We start from the raw sequence: 12,928 nt of genomic DNA on the forward strand, positions 1-12,928 counted from the left end.
GCGCCAGAACCCGGGAGTGTCCAACACAGAAGAGCTTCCTGAAAATGATAGTTTTATATTTTGGAATGGAAGCTTAAATAACATGCAGCACTTTGGCATCCAGAAGCCTGATAAATCTCCACAAATAGAAACAAAACAAAAACTCAGCACTGTACCATGCTGGAATCATAATGTGAGAGATTTTGATAACATTATTTGGAGGGATATTTAAAAAAAATAATTATGATCATTAAGTAAATGATTTCTCATATGTATTTTTACCCTATACCAGAGGAATAACCCAGTACTGTAAGTAAAATTAGGACATTTAGACAGGGGATACTGGCTTATTTATGAATGTAGTAAGTTGAATAGTGTCCTCCCAAAATTCATGTCCACCAGAACCTCAGAATGTGATCTTATTTGCAAATAGGGCCTTTGTAGATGTAATTAGTTAAGGATCTTGAGATGAAATCATCTTGGATTTGGTTGGGTCCTAAATCCAAAGACTGGTGTCTTTCTAAGAGAGAGCAGATGGAAATTTGAACACAGAGACACAGAAGAAAAGAGGATGTGAAGCTGGAGGCAGAGACTGGGGTGATACCTCTACAAGCCAAGGAATACCGGGAACCACTAGAAGTTTGAAGAGGCTAGGAAGGATTCTCTCCTAGAGCCTTTGGAGGGAGTGTGGCACGGCTGGCACCTTGATTGCCAGACTTCTGGCCTCCAGAACAGTGAGAAAATAAACTCCCATTGTTTTAAGTCAAAGTTTTTGATCATTTGTTGTGGCAGCCTAGGAAACTAATACAATGAGGACAGGAGATATTTGCTGGCTTGTGGATAGGAGGATATGTAGATTGTGCCATACGTAAATTAGTCTACAATATTTTGAAGTTAAATATTATAATACCCAACACATGTAAGTGCTCACTATGAGAAGATAAACCTCTCTGGGCGACTCATTTTTTAAATGACATCCTAAAAGTCAGAGAAGTGGGTCATCCAAGCTGAGCAGCTGTGAGAAGGAAGGGACCCAGACACTGAAAAAAGGCATTCCAAGACCCTTTCTTATTTCTTCAAATGAATTGGGAGGTAGGGGAGGGTGTGGGGAGGATTGCTTCCCTTAACTGTTGCAAGAAGCGGGTCCTCTCGCAACAGTCCTTCCAGTGTATGGGTAGAGGCTGAAGCTCACTGGTTTTTATTTCATGGCTACATGAAAATATGACCATTGTCTTCAAATACAGAAGTAAATCATTTTTATTTATTATTTAAAATATCTGGTGCCAAGTATTTCTCTTACCTTCCATTTTACCCTTCCCTATCTTATCTCCTTGCCCCCAGCCCCGGGCTGCTAAAATGGTTGGCACTGAGAAGTCCATTCTCAACTACCAGGCTTTCTCTACTTTCTCAAGTGATGTATCTCCCTATCTCCTACTACCCGTTCTTGTAAATGGACCATACCATTCCTGCTCCTCCTGGCTTCTTTTCTTCATCTCCTCTCCCCACTTCATCTCCTCATTTTATCCTTGTCTTTCTTCTTGATTCAGCCATATTTGTTGAGAACCTCCTGGGTAATGAGCGCTGTTTCTGTGCTGGACCCTTTTGGCTGGAATTTCTTCTTTTCTTCTTTTTCTGCGTATCTAAATTCTCCTTATCTTTCAACATTTGCCTCAAGCTTCTCCTTCCATCTGGACTTCTATACCGATTCCTAAGGATAGTTTTATTTCTCCATTTTAAATTTCTGTAGCCCTTATGGTCAGTAAAATAAATGCATTTGGCCCCAATCGTATGTCACCTTGTATTACTATTTATGGTGATGATAAGCCAGCTCTTGCCTGCTCATTTAGATCATGAGTTTCCTGAGAAAACAGAGATGCTGTATTTATCTTTGAAACCTCATCACCTTGTAGTGCTTTGCTGGACTAATTGCTTCCCCGAAAATAAGACTGGGTCTTATACCATATTCCCCTGAAAATAAGGCCAGGTCTTATATTAATGTTTGTTCCAAAAGATGCATTAGGGCATATTTTCAGGGGATGTCTTATTTTTTCATGTGCAACAATCTACATTTATTCAAATACAGTCATGTCATCTTCGGAACATCGTCATAATGTACTAAATGCGTTCGTCTGGCTGATGATCTGCTTCTTTTCGGTGTAGGTCTTATTTTCAGAGAGACATGGTATGTTTCTTGATTGGGCAGTGTATTTGGTACTTTACATGAAATCAAGATTCTTGAAGGCCAGTATATGTTTGTGCTCCCTCAAATGAAGCCCTTCCCTACCTTGGGCTAGGTCTATCAAACCTTGTCTAAGTTGAGTCTGTTGGAAACAGAAGAATGAAGAAGATCTTTTGTTTTAAGAGAAAGCAAACAAGAACAAAGAGAAGGTAAGGTCAAAGTCACTGCCAAAGACAGATTTGCTGTTTAAAACCAGCAGTCATATTCCTGTGGATAACGTCATCACCAATCTCTATCAAGCACTGCTTCCCGGAAGTGAGGCACTGGTCAGGTTTAGAGCCTCTCTATATGTAAGAATGGCTGTGGGACAGAGGGGAGAGCAAAAAGAGGCGGTGAAAAGAACTGAAAGGACTGGGCAGTGAGACAATCACCCCTCTCTGTCATCACACGAGGAATGGCTCTGACAGAACTGGTGCACTTGCACATTCTTCAGGACAGGACCACGTGTGAGTCGGGGCTGATGCTGGCCACCAGGTCGGCGGCAGCTCTGCTTCTGCTAAGACTGCTACCTGACCCTCTGTTTGCATGATTCCTTTGCTTTAAAAACTACGCAGAAAAATCCTTCTGTTCAGCCATTTATAGGCAAAAGTGAAGGCTAGTGAATCAGTCCTTTGATGAAAGAAACTCTGAAACATGCAGAATATAAGCAGGGCAAGGATGAGATGAACAATAATGATAATAAAAAGAGCATATATGCAGAATTTAATATGTACCAGACCAAATGTTAAAAGTGTAATACACATTATTTAATCTCTCTACAACCTGTGAGGCAGGTACTACTCCTGTACAGAGAGATTAAGTAATTTGCTTAATAGCACACTACTATGATGTGGCAGAACGAGGATTCCAGACCACACGCTCTAGTGTTCCAAGCTAGAGACATGTGATGACCATCTTTTCCCAAGCAAAATTCAGGACATGTGGCCTCAAATATATCAGTGTCCATTGTGTATAATGTTTTTTTGCATTAGGACTGTTGAGGAAAATCCTGGTCAATAGAGACACTGGCCTTTAAATACCAAATATATATATATATATATATGGATCATGTTCAAATTTCTACTCTTGCCTCTTTGGCAATAAGGAAATTATGCTGTTTACATTTGGAGTGTACAGTTAGCATCATCTGATTCACCTACTGGAAGTTAAAAATAGTTTTGCTTGTAGTCCATCAACTCAGTGATGAAAGTGTTTCCTGATTGACTTGGTAGAGATTATTGATGCTTCCAGCTATACTCGTTGTTTTCTTTTAAAGGAGGTTTAGAAGTACTTTTTAGAGCAGATATATTTTGGTCATAATATAAATTTTTAACGATTTTTTTGGATTTATCAATTTTTGAAATGCATATTGAGTTTGTCTTTTTTTTTTTAAATACAGACTACAACTGTATTATTAACCTACTGGAATATGTGAGATAAACAGAAAAACATTGAATCGTGTGGATACTTCTGATTTTTGTACTCTTGGGTCAGATTTTACATAGGAAGTATATATAAACAAGACCCATTTTAAGCCCATCTATAGGGTTGACTTTGTATGTGGAGGTGGAGTAGGTAGATGTTTGGATAGTGTGAGTTGAAGTTTCCTACTTAAACTGTTTCTGTCATTGCCCCAACACTCTGTCCGAAATTGTGGCCAATTTGCTAAATTCCAATATAGAAAAGAAATGGAACTGTTTGGGTCAAAATAAGGATGGGATGAGTGGGAGATCTGAAGCTCTGCCGCCATCAACCACCGTCTGTGTACTGGACCAATAGATTTTGGTCTTAAGGAAAGTTTTCATAAAACAGTTACGTTTTGATGGGAGGGAAAAATGGCCTTTGTTGAGCATCTATTACCGTGTTTTCCTGAAAGTAAGACCTAGCCGGACAATCAACTTTAATGCATCTTCTGGGGCAAAAATTAATATAAGACCCAGTATTGTATTATATTACATTATAAGACCCGGTCTTATTTTAACATAAGACCTTAGACCTTATACTAAAATAAGACCGGGTCTTATATTAATTTTTGCTCCAAAAGATGTATTAGAGCTGATTGTCTGCCTAGGTCTTATTTTCGGGGACACAGGGTACGTAAGTGACACTGTATAGGTACCTGACACACACTAAGGTATTTAAAACTAACAGGTCTGTGTGGTAGTGACTGAGATGGGAAAGAGACTTGAGAATAAGAAGAACAGTAGCTTAAATCCTGAGTAAGATCTGTCCTTGAACAGACCAATCGACCTACTTTGGACTCCTAACCCCATATCCGGACCTAACATTTCACAAATTCAATGGTGAAGAAAGGCAGATCTAGGGATTCTTACTGTAATTTTATAGGAATAGTTTGCTTAGGGTTGTAGCTCCTAAGTGGTAGAACCAGAATTCATACCAGTGTTCCCTATTTCAGGTCTCCTAACTGTATAACTCATATCCCTTTCCTGGTACATGGGGAGGAAGTATAAGGTAAGGGGATAACATGTGGGCTGGCACGCCACATTCCTGGCTTCTGATCCTCACTCCATCACTCTGGTTATTCTTGAGATCTTGCACAAACTGCTCAGTCTCTGTGTGTCTCTTTCCTCAAAGGTAAAATGGAAGTGACACTACTAGCATCCATCTCACAGGTCTGTTGCAGAAATTAAATGTTTTAATATATGGAGTGGGCCTGGTACACAATAAGCCTTCAATAAGTTGAGCTTTTCTCACTACCTGTTCTTGTGACAAAGATCAAGTGTGGAGGCTATTCCCCTGCCTGGTCCTTAGGTAAGACTGAAATGGAGATCCTGGGTCGCTGTTGAAACAAAGGACACAAGCTTCTTGGTCAGTGGTAAAAAGGGAGCACTGATATTGAAGAAAACCTTGCCCCTTTCAATATTTTGCCTGGAAGTGGTCCTGGAGAACTACATTCATTAAACCCTGAGAGCTCTCAGTAAGAGCAAATAGGGAGCATTGGTTGAGCTTAATTTTTAAATTATTATTAAAGGAAGCAAGACCGTATGTTAAGAACACAAGGATCTAAAGGTGGGGTAACAAGTTCCATGTAACTGAAGGCCAGACATTTCAGTTCTGATTAACTGAGTTCATTCTAGGAGGCACCCATGCAATTCACCTGATAATGGGTGGAGTGAGTTCAATCTCTCAAGTAGATAGAAGAGAAGCTGCTCAATGATTTTTACTCCACTAGCCTATGAAATACGATGTGTTTTACAGACTGTCCTTCAATGATAGGAAACGTGCCTTCTGTTTTAAGCACAGGCCTCAGTATATACTATACTATTTATGAAGCTTTAATATTTTCTAGTTTCAACTGGTTGAAGACTCCTTGCTTTATACGGAGATACAGGGAGAATATAGCACATGAAACCCATGTTAAATAACTAGCAATTGTTTATAAAATAATCCTAATTGTAGTTATAAGAGCACAGTAGAATCTAACGATTAATCTATGGGATTAATCTACTACTTATCGAGTCATTACTATAACTCACTACACTGGGTAGTAAGAAAGCCGTAGTGAGAAAGATTTAGTCTCTGCCCTCAAAGACTTAGTGGGGGAGAAAAAAGACATTGTAAAAAACTACAGCAAGATGTAAGAAGTACCATAGTAAATGTACAAAGTGCTAGCATAGGAAATAACGCGTCCTGGGAAATCTTTTGACAGCCTCACCAAAGAGAATCTTACTAAGCTAAGAGTTCAGATGATCACAAACTATGATTACAATGTAGATACACGTGGTCATTCTTAGATGCTTGAAAAAAGAAGTACGACGGTGAACTCCCAATTATCCATGTGTCAATTAGCTCCACTGCAGGACTTAGCCATGGCTCTAACCCATTGTACAATCTGCTGACACCTCAGCCCTCCCTCTTGCATCCCAACCCATTTCTGAATCGTGCTGCCAGTCCAGGAGAAGGGCTCGTTTTTCTCCTCCTAAGTTTGCTATTGTAGGCATATATGAATTATCCCCTTTCCCACTTCATATATAAGCTAGCGGTCACTTCCATTGGCGTGGAATATCAGGATGCTGGATAGCAGCTTTTAATGCATTACAAGCAACCAGGAACTGAGGTAGCATTTGTTATTGGGTGTGGAAGGAAACGAAGGCCACACATACACGATGAGAAAGAGATTACCTCAAGAAGAAAGGAATTGGTCAAATGTGGTGAAAGGGTCTTCTTCCCCCACACTGCAGATGTGTCATTTCAGCAGTACAGAATGATAGGTTCCGGCGAGTTTCAAGCTGCAGAAAGGTTAAAAACTGCGTGTGTATGTGTGTGCTTATATATGCGTGCATATACATATGTAGGCATGTAGATGTATTTATTTCGAAGTGTATATGAATGTGTGTGTGCTTATAAATATGTGTGAATATATTTGCATATGTGTGCCAGATCAGACAGGCCAGAAAGTAAGTGTAAGACTTCTCATACTCCTCACGGGCTCTGTCTCTCCCCACCCCCACACCACCCATAGACTAAAGCAGCGAGGATGCTCTGTGACCTGAGGCTGCATTAAAAAGTTTGCAGCTTTCTGAGGACATTCCACCTGGGTTTTAGAAGTCGGCGATTCCCCCAGGAAGAAGGCACCGCTACTGACACTCTAGGCTGAAGGCTGCTCCCCTACCCCCCCGGCCCCGCCGTGCTCCTAAGTCGTCCCCCTCCCGAGCCCGCCGGCTCTGCAGAAGCGGGCCGGCCCGGACAGGCTTGGCCGCAGGGTGCGAGGCCGGCGGGCTGGAGCCGGCCCGCAGCGCAGGCGGGAGGGGAGGGAGCGGGAGGGCGGGGGTGGCGGGAGGCCATGCCTCCAGATGCGGAGGCTGCCACACAGCTGGAGCCACGGCAGTCACCTGCACGGCGCCTTTGCCCTTGTGCTCCAGCTGCCCGGCCGCCGGCGGCGGACTTTGCGGAGGGCGCCGGGCGTAGGCGGCGGCGGGTGTGGGCCGAGACGGTATTTATAGCTCGGTGACAGCAGCGGCGGCAGAGACATCGCTGGCCCGTCTCGCCGCGCTTCCCAGTGAGGCCGCCGGCGCGGCCGAGGGCTGTGCTTGCCGCTGTCTCCCGTGGGCAGACGCCCCGAGCCCGCACGGCCCCATCCGGTGAGTACGCAGCCCCGCGATGGGCGCGCCTCCCCCGCCGCGCGGTCCAGCCGCAGCCGGGCTGCGTCGTAATCCCTGCCGGCGAATGCAGGAGCGGCCCGGCACCCCGGCCCCAATTCCCCCGGCGCCTCTCCTCCTTCCTTCCGGAGGATGGCTGGCACAGAGGCAGGGTAAAGTGTCTAGGAGGGGGGCAGACGCACCAGCCCTTTAGGGAAAGGGCAGAGGAGACTCCTAGGCAGGAGGCTCTTGGTGGGGAACCCTCAAACTCCAGGGCTTCAAGGGGTAAGGGACGTCTCCAGAGCAGACCTTGAACTTTCTCCGCTTCACTAATTCCTAGGATAGGAAATGAAGAGAAGCCCTACCTATCCTTTGTTAATTAAATTAACAGGTTGCAGTTCATGGGTGTTCTCATTAAACACAACAACAACGTTTGAGTGTTTGGGTGTTTACTAACTTCGTCATAACTAAATAAAGCTATTTGATTCCTATTTTCAAAAATACCACAGGCCCACAAGTGTGTTTGACCTATGTGGTATAACACTTTGCCATTAGTCATTCCACCAGCTGTGGAACAATAAACTGAGAGTGTGTGTGTGTGTGTGTGTGTGTGTCTGTGTGTGTGTGTGTGTGTGTGTGTGTGAGAGAGAGAGAGAGAGAGAGAGAGAGAGAGAGAGAGAGAGAGAGAGAGAGAGAGAGAGAGAGAGGAGATGGTAGTAAACATCATACACTTGTTTTAGTATTTGTGAATATAAGTCTCATGAACCAAAATAAATTTTTTGAGTAAAAGTATGTTGAATAAACGTATTTTCCCTTGATTATAAATGATATGTTGTTTGAAATCCATAAAGAACTTCTAGGAAGATTTCAGGGTTTTGTGTTGTTTTCAGAAAAAAAGTTCTTCCAATTTATTGAGTAGTAGAATCCCTGTAAAAGCTATTTTTTTGTTGTAAGGTATTGAATTTTTGCCATGCGCTTTCTAACTCTTGAAGGTACTTATGGATTTTGACATTTTGATTCAGGTATTTACTCCCTAACCCCATCCCACCTCTATCTGATCCTTCTGATCAGAAACAAGTACTTGTTTAATTTACTTCTTTAAATTGCCAGTCATTTAAAAAAATAATGAATGGTATGAATGAATTTTATTGTATTCATTAACTGTTACTTTGGTGTTGTGTTTAGTTTCTTTATCATAAACAGATGTCATTGAAAAGGAGGTCTAAACATTTAAAAATAATTCATTGGTGATTGTTTTTCAACTTTATTACATGGAAGGTCTCATAAATATTTTTCATTTTAATGAAAAGTTGGCCATGTCTTGGTAGAAGAGAACCCCAGGTCTACTTTGCTTTCAGGTTCCCTGCTTTAAAAACTTGGATTGGATCAGTGTTTTGTTATCCCAAGCACTGCAGGACAAGAACAAGGGAAGAAAATCACTTAAAGGTTGAATCAATGTGAAGATAAAGTCTAGGAAGTGATTTATGGATGCGATCTTCCAAATTAGCTAGGGTACCACAAATAACCATCCTGATACCTCTGCAGAGCCACTTATGGTGGTTTCATTGATTGACTTAAAAGGTTGCTTTTTATTTAAAAGGCTATGTGGTCTCTTGTATTGGACTAAAAGTAAGAAGATCTAACTTCTGTTACTGTTGATACTTGTGTTTTTTAAAAACCTGTATTAAGCACTTGTATTATATAAAATGCTGTGTGTCATCTCCTCATGACTGTCTTTTCATCGAACAATTCAAGATAGTATACCAAGACCTCTCCTTATCTCAGGGCTGGTCCAGGCAAATATTTATTTGGTTTACTCTTTCTGCCGTTTTTCCTTTTAAAGACTTGAGTATCCCATCGTCCAGAGTCTATTCTCTCTGGAATGGAAACTTCAGTGTGTTTTTCTCACCTAGAGCTGGTCTGTTATCCATTCATCATTCATTACATTTATGTTTTCGTTTATTCATCCACAGCAAATATTTATTGAGTACCTAATAGGTGCAAGTCATCATCAAGTACTTACTACTTCCTAGTACTTCTACTTCTTTCAAAATGGAACTTTATTTTGTATTTTATACTTCTCAGTGTAGGGAGCACAAAAGTAATTAAGAGTATGGACTTTGGGGTCATATAGAGATATTTCTGCCTGTTTCTGCCAGTTGGTAGCTGTATGACCTTGGGCAGATTATAGCCTTTCTGAATCTCTCTTTGCTGGTAAATCCAAAGGGTTGGCATAAGAACTAATTGAGATAATGCAAGGAAAACGCTTGCCAAGAGCCCAACACACAAAAAGCACTCACAAATATTAATTACCATTATGTTGTCTGTGTCTAGTGTTCATCTCGGGAAGCACAACCCCCATCTCAGGAAATGGCAATTCCATTCTGGGTTTTGCCAGGCCATGTCCATAGCCAATCCATCAGTAAATCTTGTCAGCAATTCCTTTTAAATGTGTCCCGGAGCTGATACATTTCCAATCATCATGTAGAGTGGCCCTTCTGAGATGGAAGTCATCTTGTGTCACTCTCTGACTTCCTGTCTCACCCAGGACGAGAGCCCACATGCATATAGCAGCCTCCAGGCCAGATCGTGATCTTACACGACCTCCCAGACCTCACCTCCCTTCATAGTCCTCTGTACCCACACTCTATCTAGTATACTAGCCCTCTGCTATTCCTTAAATGCACTAATCATACACTCAGAACAGGCCTTTGCCAGTTTTTGTTCCCTCTGTCTGGATCACTTTTTCCCCAGATATCTGCTTGCCTCCCTTCCTTCTTTCACATCTCTATTCAAATGCCATCTTATAATGAGGCCTTCTTCAACTTCTTTTACTCCCAATACGCCCTATTAATTTTCTCCTGCTTTAATTCTCTCCATCACCTTATAACTTTCTAAAATACTATGTATTTATTTTTTCTGTTTAATGTCTGTGTCCCTCAATGAGACTATAAGATGCAAGGCAACGAGTGCATTGTCTGTTAGTAACCCTCACTCATAGGCCACTGGCTGGTACAAATAGGCAATTGGAAATACTGAACGAATGAATGATGAATGTTATTATGGAATTAACAAATCTGGACTTCACCACTTTCTACATATGATTTTGGACCAGGAAACTTAAGCTTTCTGAGCTTCAGTTTCAGTATTTGTAAAATAAGGATAATACTCATCCTTTACTTTATAGAGCTATTAAATTAAAATCCTCTAATTGTATATGAGAATAGCATATGCAATCACTCAGTAAGTTTAATATATAGTTGATATTATTTTTATGCTCATTTTTCATGGGAATGACCACGAGTCATTTGCATTTTAATAGTGGTCTTCAGGATAGGACGTACCTGGAATTCACCAGGTGCTTGACAAAATCTCCTTTAGTCTTCATTACAACCCTTTGAGGAAAGTACTTTTATTAGGATTTTACTGGTGAAGAAATGGAATCTCAGAGAGGTTCAGGATTTTTCCTAGGTCACAGAGCTAGTGAGAAGCAGAGTCAAGTAGAACTGGACCATACTCCGCCTACTACTTTAAGCAGCCTTCTGAAAAGCAGATATTCCTGGTTCCTTTGAATCATTCTCATATCGTACTAATGGTGTGATTTTGCCCGTTAAAAACACTGAGAGGTAAAATGGGATATAAATGTAAGCTATCATTTATCTTTCAAGGAAACAATATTATATAATCTGAAATTCTGTCACCTTGTTTGACATATAATTTTTAAAGTCATTATAGCCCAGGAATTAAATGAAATGATTGTAAAAAGTGCTCCATTAACTGCAAAGAATTTCACATGTATTAGTATAACACTATAACCAGGTGATTGAGGAAAAATAGCCTTTAACTTTGTCTTGTAGTAATATAGCCAAGAACCATCTAAAATAGAGCTGTACGCATCACAAAGAGCATATCTAAACAAACAAATAAAACAAAACAAAACAAAAAAAATCCACAGGAGGTATTTTTTAAAATTATTTTTTAAGAAATTGGATTCAAGGTGCTGTTTGGCAGAGTACAGGCACAGAGTACAGCATTTTAATAAGAGCTTAGAGGGGTTTCAGATGAATTTTTAGACATAAATACCAAGGAGCTTCAAGAAATTTGGAGAGATGATTTTGCATTATTATTATTTTTAATCCTATAATAGAGCTCTACAATGATAATGCTCTAATCATGTTACCTGGTTAGGTATTACTACATGCTAAGACCCACATGAGCAGAGCTGTGCTTTGGGTATGGTTTACTTGACTAGTAATAATGTCTCTTAGATAGCACATTTTATTAATTCATCAGGAACTTTTCCATACACATCCTTACATTTCTTTGAATGTAAGTGATAACACTCCATTTTGATCCTACTAGTCATTATGCACCAACTATTGTCTGAGCCGGGGTCTCTATTGAGAAAAATGAACTTCGCACTCCTGAAGGTCCGTGAGTGTTTTCATTTATGTGTAAAGACCCTAATAAGGAAGGAAGGAAGGGAGGGAGGGAGGGAGGGAGGGAGGGAGGGAGGGAGGAAGGAAGGCTGGGTACTCTGGTCCAATCAAACAAATTGATACAACAGCTTTTAGGGCACTGATGTTGCCCTGGTCTGGTACTTGATTATCTTTTATTTAAACTGTTGGAATGGCCTCTAAACTAGTCTCCCCACTTTCATCATGCCTCGCACCAATTGATCATTTTCCAAGCTAACAGAGAAATTTGTCCAAAACCCTGCTCCAATCAATTGTATCGCTCTTCTGTTCTGCAACCTTTGATTTTTCTAGTCTCTACTCAGTAAAATGCAAAACAACACTTTTGTATAATCTTCCCTCAGGTGGCCCCAAATTATCCTTAACTCTCAACAAGATACCCCCAAGAGCTCTGTGTTCCAGTTACACAGAACTACTGATACATCGCTATACCTGTCCCAGACTCTCTCTTTTGTGCCTTTGTTCAAAGTATCTTCCCAACCTGAGTGTCCTGACTTCTCTCCCATTTTTCCTTTGAATTCCTCTCCATTTTTTGCCTTTACTCCAGGTAAAATACTGGTTTGTAATAAAATGCGTGGCACTTCTAATATCAAATATAAATATTAGAACCTCTAGAGTGGGAAACCATGACGGAAGGCCTATGGATTATCAGACAGTATATGATGTTTCAGCCTGTAGTTACCCATATCTTCATCACTGCTATTATATGTAAAAACAGAGGCTTCCATGATATTGATAGTGGCATGTACCTAATGATGTCATTACTTAGAAAAGGGAATTACATGGTGTGGATTAGTCTAGTTCTCAGAGATTCGGTGTTTTCTATAAGTGTTGTTGGAAAGCCACAGAGTGAACATCAGTGACGCATTGTCAAAGGACAATCAGATTAACTCAACTACTTGTATTGCTGCTCAAAGAAGAAGAAGAAGAAAATTGAGCAATCCTGGCGTGAGTCACACGGTCCCAGTTCTTTCTGATCATGCTATCAAGGTCTATTTTGAATAGTAATAGTAGACTCATTCATCCTAGAAGTATTGTGAATCTTATATCGGAAGGTTTTATTATCAAGAACTTTTTAACCAACATGTAAAGGGCAAGATTTTGGAATTTATGTCTTGGTGTGGGAAAGGCATAGAGTGATGAAACCAGGTGGCTTG

At 40.8% G+C, this 12,928-nt stretch overlaps 1 protein-coding gene across 2 annotated transcripts in view; it reads left to right on the forward strand.

The window, feature by feature from the left end:
- The first annotated feature begins 7,001 nt into the window (after positions 1 to 7,001).
- The window catches only part of TMEM117 (transmembrane protein 117), a 388,102-nt gene continuing 382,175 nt past the window's right edge, over positions 7,002 to 12,928 (forward strand). For both annotated transcript variants that reach the window (XM_033116086.1, XM_033116087.1), the window contains exon 1: positions 7,002 to 7,299. The gene's annotated coding sequence lies outside the window, so the exon portion shown is untranslated. The remainder of the gene's footprint in view (positions 7,300 to 12,928) is intronic.

Source organism: Rhinolophus ferrumequinum, chromosome 10 (assembly GCF_004115265.2).
Source record: "Rhinolophus ferrumequinum isolate MPI-CBG mRhiFer1 chromosome 10, mRhiFer1_v1.p, whole genome shotgun sequence".
In the NCBI taxonomy this organism is placed as follows: domain Eukaryota; kingdom Metazoa; phylum Chordata; class Mammalia; order Chiroptera; family Rhinolophidae; genus Rhinolophus; species Rhinolophus ferrumequinum.